Raw genomic sequence first — 6,142 nt, forward strand, 5'->3', positions numbered from 1 at the left:
GGTACAGACGGAGATGGCCACAGACCCGGAGTCCCTAGCCCAGCCCCCCCATCAGCCCCAGCCCCTGCACATCCCAGGCCCTAGATGCCTCTTTTCTCCGTGACTCCCAGCCCTCCTCTGCCCTCCACCCTGTGTCCCCTCTGGTTACCCTACACTCTCCCTCTCCCACAGCATCCCCCTTAGAGCCACTGCTTCCCTTCCGGTTATTCCATCCCCTGCACCCCCCACCCCAGTGTCCCTCCAGCACCCGGCCGCCCCTTCCCTCCACCATGAGCCCTAGTTCTCTTCGTCCTCTTTCCCAAGTCCCTTTAATTCCTGGTGTCTCCCTGTGGTCACCCATCCTTTCCCTCCCTCCTGGTGTCTCCCTTGCTCCCCGGATGCCCCTTCCTCCCATGATCCCCAGCCCCTACACTTCCCCTAGTGAGCCTCTTGTGTCTTCTCACCTGCCCTCCAGGACCCTCAACCCCCGGGCTGCCCTTTGTCCCCTTCTTGTGATGAAGCAGGACAAACAGTAGGAAGGCCACCCTCTGCCCCACACCTCCCTTTCCCTGGTGGCTCCCACCCCCAACCCCACTTTTCCTTAAGTTTCCAGATCAACCTTCCTCCAATAATAATGATAAAGCAGGAAGCCGGGCCGGAGGACAGTGCAGATTTTTCTTCTTGACACGGAGTTTCCGATTAAAGGCAAAAGGACATAAATCCTCCTGCGTAATTGCTGTGCTCCAGCTCGGAGCCACTCAAAGGGGAGGCTCCCACCCCTCTGCCCCTGCCCCTGGGAGCCCCACCCCCATCCTGAGCCGGGCTCAGTCCCCAGAGCCTGGGGCTGGGCTGGGAAGGGGCAAGGCAGTGGCAAGGGAGAGGCATAAACCCAGCAGGGGCCTGCCTTTCCCTTCCAGGGGTCCCAGCCCATGGCCCGCCTCTAAGCGCCTTTCCCCCGGCCCCAGGCAGCCCCTGAACCCCTCACAATGACAGCATGCTTTATATTTTGTCAAAGCTTCTCAGCATGCGTGATCTCATTTGATTCTTGTAAAGGACTTGAAAATTATTAAACAAATATCAGACGGAGGAAGGGGCCCGAGTGATCAGCCAGTGCAACTCCCCTCGGTTTAGGGAAACTCAGGCTGTTTAAGGGACTGGCCTGTGGCAGAGCTGTCCTAGCCCCTCAGAACTTGCCTTCTCACACACCAGGAGGGGCTGACACTGCTGAAGTCTATTACATTGGGGCCCAAATATCCCCCTCCCAAGGGGTGTTCTCACCCACCATAGAAGCTTTTTAAAAATCAAGAATGCTTGCTTCGGGCTTCCCTGGTGGCGCAGTGGTTGAGAGTCCGCCTGCCGATGCAGGGGATGTGGGTTTGTGCCCCTGTCCGGGGGAAGATTCCACATGCCGTGGAGCGGCTGGGCCCGTGAGCCATGGCCGCTGAGCCTGCGCGTCCAGAGCCTGTGCTCCGCAACGGGAGAGGCCACAGCAGTGAGAGGTCCACGTACCGCCAAAAAAAAAAAAAGAACGCTTGCTTCATCCCCTATGATTAGGGAAAGAAGACACTATTAGCGTGTGTGAACTGCTCAAGGCTGAGGGCTAAGGGCAGAGCCTGGAGTCCCCATACCTCCTGCCTCCACCTCCACGCTCATCCTCAGAATTTTACCCCCAGAGATTCTAACCTCTGGTGACTCTGCAGCTTGGACTCTCAGCCTGGCCAGGGAATCTGTCTCCCCCACAGTCAGAGCCGCAGAGCCCGCCCAGAGCCCTCCTCAACTCTGCCCCTCCCTTCTTTTCCATCCCACTGCCCACTCTCCTCCTCCACGAAGCCCTCCTGATTTTTTTTTTTTTAACATCTTTATTGGAGTATAATTGCTTTACAATGGTATGTTAGTTTCAGCTTCACAACAAAATGAATCAGTTATATATATACATATATTCCCATATCTCTTCCCGCTTGCGTCTCCCTCCCTCCCACCCTCCCTATCCCACCCCTCCAGGCGGTCACAAAGCACCGAGCTGATCTCCCTGTGCTATGCGGCTGCTTCCCACTAGCTATCTACCTTACGTTTGGTAGTGTATATATGTCCATGCCTCTTTATCGCTTTGTCACCGTTTACACTTCCCCCTCCCCATAGCCTCAAGTCCATTCTCTAGTAAGTCTAGCCCTCCTGATTTGAAACCCTTGCTTCTCCTCTGTTTCTCCCTGCACTGAACAACCCCTTCCAGCTATTCCTTAATCAGGTCCTAGACGTGAGTCTCTTCTCTCATCAGACTAACGGACTGGGCCTGTGTGTCCTCCCTCTGAACTGCCATTTTCCAACCCTCCCATCATCTTCCCCTCCCATACCCTCCCCCGATCCACGCCCAAAACATCTGTACGGTAGACATGTGTACAGATGTGTGTCCGGGGAACCCAGCAATCCTGTCTCCTTTTATATCAGTGGACATTTCCACAGAAGCCCCAGGATGCCCACATCAGGTGTAAACCATCATGGCTTCTGGGCTTCCCTGATCCTATGGGGCCATGCAGTCTGCTGTCCTCCCAGACCCCCCTCTTCCCCCGAATCTCAAGGGAGGAGGGTCCTTGAGCTGAGACCAAGGAAAAGAGAAGCCACATCTGTCACATCCTCATTCTGCTTACCCATCTCTGAGTAAACCTGGGCCCAACCGATTCAGGCAGGGCCTCCCAAGGTCTAACCTCTAGGCCTCCTGCTTGAGCTCCTTGGACATCCTGACAAGTTGGCAGATGACCAGGTCCCTCTCCCGGGCCCTGACATCCTGCAGGCACCACCCAACCCACATCCGTGCCCTGTGCACCCACACTTCCCTCTGCCACAGCGAAACTGAGTGGGACAAGGTCAGTGAGGGCTTTGGAGTCTGCAGGAAGAATGTCCTGTCTAGGTCAGGAAAGAAAACATGTGCAGGGGTGCAAGAACGCCAGCTTGGGAGGCTTAGGCGCCCCTGCAGAGAGCCTGGGTTGGGGTTCCTGTGCCATGCTTGGCGTGGCACTGTAGCACTGCCTGGGCCGGGTAGTCCTGGGTGTTACCATAGGTTTTGGGATGTTAGTTTCGATTCTGGACGCTGGTGTAAGGTTTAGGAGATTATGGTGGGTTTTCTGGGTTTTCTGGTAGGGTTTCTCTGGGATTTCTGTAGGGTTAATCTAAAAGGCCAAGAGCCCATGCTTCTTCCTGGGCCTGGACAGGGGAGAGAGTCAAGGCCGTAAAGGAAGCAGGGGGTGAGGTAGCCCAGGTTTCCAGAAGAGGGGGATAATCTGAGGTTGCAGGCATCGAGGCTGTGCTCCACCCCATCTTGGCGTTCAGCTCCCGAACCCTGGCCGACAGCCTCATTTATTGACAGAGAGGGCCTGGGAGTGATTGCTGGCCAGAGACGAGGCATGCTCCTGGCTTTCTGTAGGGACGAAGGACCAGGGAGAGGGGCCCCGGCAGCAGGATGGTCTTCCTGGTTGTGTGTCCCGAACATCACCCAGGATCTTGGATCCCACCTCAATCCGAGAGCCACGCTTGGGTGTTGCTGGGCAGGGGGAAATCTGGAGGAAAAAGATATAGACCCTTCTCCCTGGAGACCCCAGTCTTCCAGGGCTCATAGGCCTTCAGCTTGGACCCAGGCAAATAAATGGAGAATTGTCCTTGCAGCGTAACAATGGGAAACTTCCTGAGAGATGGGGGTGTGGGGCAAGGATTGGGCAGAGAGGTGGGAAGGGAAGGGGTCCCCAGCAGGAACAGGCGGAGGGCCATTTCAGAGAAGAGCAAGGATGAGGGGGAGCTCTAGCCCCAGAGACTTAGGGAGGGGAGAGAAGAGCCATCACTCTGTATCCATCATTCACACAGCAAACATTCAGGCACGGCACCAGGACGCACAGAGATGAATTAGGGAGACAGGGGCAGCAACTGGAGAGGTTCCCAGAAGCTTGGTTCCTCCCCTCAACCTCGCCGAGTTCTCCAGGTCCGTTCTAGCTAAGCTTCTACCTCCATGCCTCTCTAACCCTAAAGATGTCCATTATCCATAATTCTAGCTTCCTACTTCCTCAGGGTCCCACCCCTGCCCCAGCCCTTGTCATAGTCCCTGCCACTCAAATATGCCAGTCTGGGCAGACTTCGGAGCGTCTTCTGGGCCACAGTGACAGCAGGAGGGATTGGGGTTAGACATTCTAAGCACCTTCCCAAGCAGCAGGGAGGAGGAGATCTGAGGAGCCCAGCGGGAGCCCAAGGAACCGGGCCTGAGATCCTCAGGCCAGCTCTGCATTGCGCTGGGAGAGGCATCATTCATCCGCCCAGGGGCGGAGATGGGGCAGGGGGAGGGGAAGGAAAAACACCCACAGCCCATTAACCTACTTTTGCAACTTCATTAAAACAGAGTCTCCGACACGTAACCATAAATTGTCTTCCGAGGAGGAAGCCAGATCCAACATCCAGTTCTAGCGGTGAAGCCGCTGAGAAGAGGCTGGAATAACCAGGGTGGAAGGGACACTAGTTATGGGGAGGGGGCGTGGGTCACTGAGTGGCTTTGCAGGCTGGGCAGGTTGGGCTCCCTACTGCAGGATCTCCTAGGTGGGCAGGCCACTGGGTGAGGAGCAAGGAGGGGATTTTCTATAATATTATACAGCTGCTGGGCTTCCCTGGTGGCGCAGTGATTGAGAGTCCGCCTGCTGATGCAGGGGACACGGGTTCGTGCCCCGGTCCGGGAAGATCCCACATGCTGCGGAGCGGATAGGCCCATGAGCCATGGCAGCCGAGCCTGCGCGTCCGGAGCCTGTGCTCCACAATGGGAGAGGCCACAGCAGTGAGAGGCCCGCGTACCGCAAAAAAAAAAAAAAAAAAAAAAATTATACGGCTGTTGCCCTGATCAAGAACCCTCACAGCAACAAAAATGATTTACTGTATAGCACAGGGAACTATATTCAGTATCTTATAATAAACTATAATGGAAAAGAATTTTTTAAAAGAATATAGATAGTACACATATATATGTATAACTGAACCACACTGCTGTGCACCTGAAACTAACACAATATTGTAAATCAACTATACTTCAATTGAAATAAAAAAGAACCCTCATAGCTTCCTGGAGTCCCTCGTAACAAATCTAAAAGCTCCTCTCAGCTTTTCAAAGCCTCATTCAAGAAGCCCTGTTCTGCCCCGAAGCCCCCTTCTCTGAGGCGTGCCCTGAGCATTACACCGACAGCCTGAGTACAGCAGACACCAGCAGCCTCCAGACAGGGTGAGGCTCTCACCACCCTGGCTAAACAGGTGGCCTGGTCCAGCAGAACGAACACCAGCCCAGGGGTCAGTGAGACTGGGCTTCCACTCCCCAGCTGACGGATCTGGATCCGGTCCTCATGGGAGCAGTGACTGAGTGCCCAGGCCCTGGAGGGGGACTGCCAGCGGTCCAGTCTGACTTTGCCATTGCAGGACCTCGGCCAAGTTATTTAACCTCACTGTCCCTTAGTGATCTGACGGGAATGATGACATCTCATAAAATCATTGAATCTTAAATGGGATGACCCCTGGAAAACACACAGCACTTAGGACCTGGCACATCCTAGTACATTATTATGTATTTATTGATCTAGGGCTTCACGGGCCTGAAAAGGACCTTGGAGTTCATGGAATCCGATCATTGAGTTTTACAGATGAGGAAACCAAGACCCAGAGAGGGGAAGTGACTTGGGTCAGAATCAGAGCCCAGATTTCCTTTTCCCCGGTCCAAGATCTTCCACAAAATGTCCTCTCTGGGCCTCAGTGTCTCTGTTTATGTAATGAAGGTATTAGAGTAGACCAGCGGTTTCCTTCTTTTACAATTATTTATTATTATTATATTATCACTATTATTATTATTGCCTTAGAACCACTTTTCAAACACTATGCCTCATATGCAAAGGTGGACTAGGTCTGGAGAAAACAGTGCAAGAGCAGGAGGTAGTCTGGAACCTGAGCAGTGGTCCCTCCTTCTGCCCCAGCAGCAGCCCCAGAGGCCCGCCAGAGAAACAGGGGGTCACAGAGCCCAAGCCAAGCCCCTGGCTGGATGACCTTAGGGCGTCTGCCACTGGCACTCTGGGAGGCTGGTGCCCCAGAAAGAGCAAGAACCCTTTCAAGCCCCACTGGGAGAAGAGACGGGCCTGAAAAGAGACTGTGGTGATAA

The sequence above is a fragment of the Aethalodelphis obliquidens genome, unplaced genomic scaffold (genome assembly GCF_003676395.1).
Source record: "Aethalodelphis obliquidens isolate GAN/ISIS:26980383/991018 unplaced genomic scaffold, ASM367639v1 scaffold8, whole genome shotgun sequence".
Taxonomy (NCBI): Eukaryota; Metazoa; Chordata; class Mammalia; order Artiodactyla; family Delphinidae; genus Aethalodelphis; species Aethalodelphis obliquidens.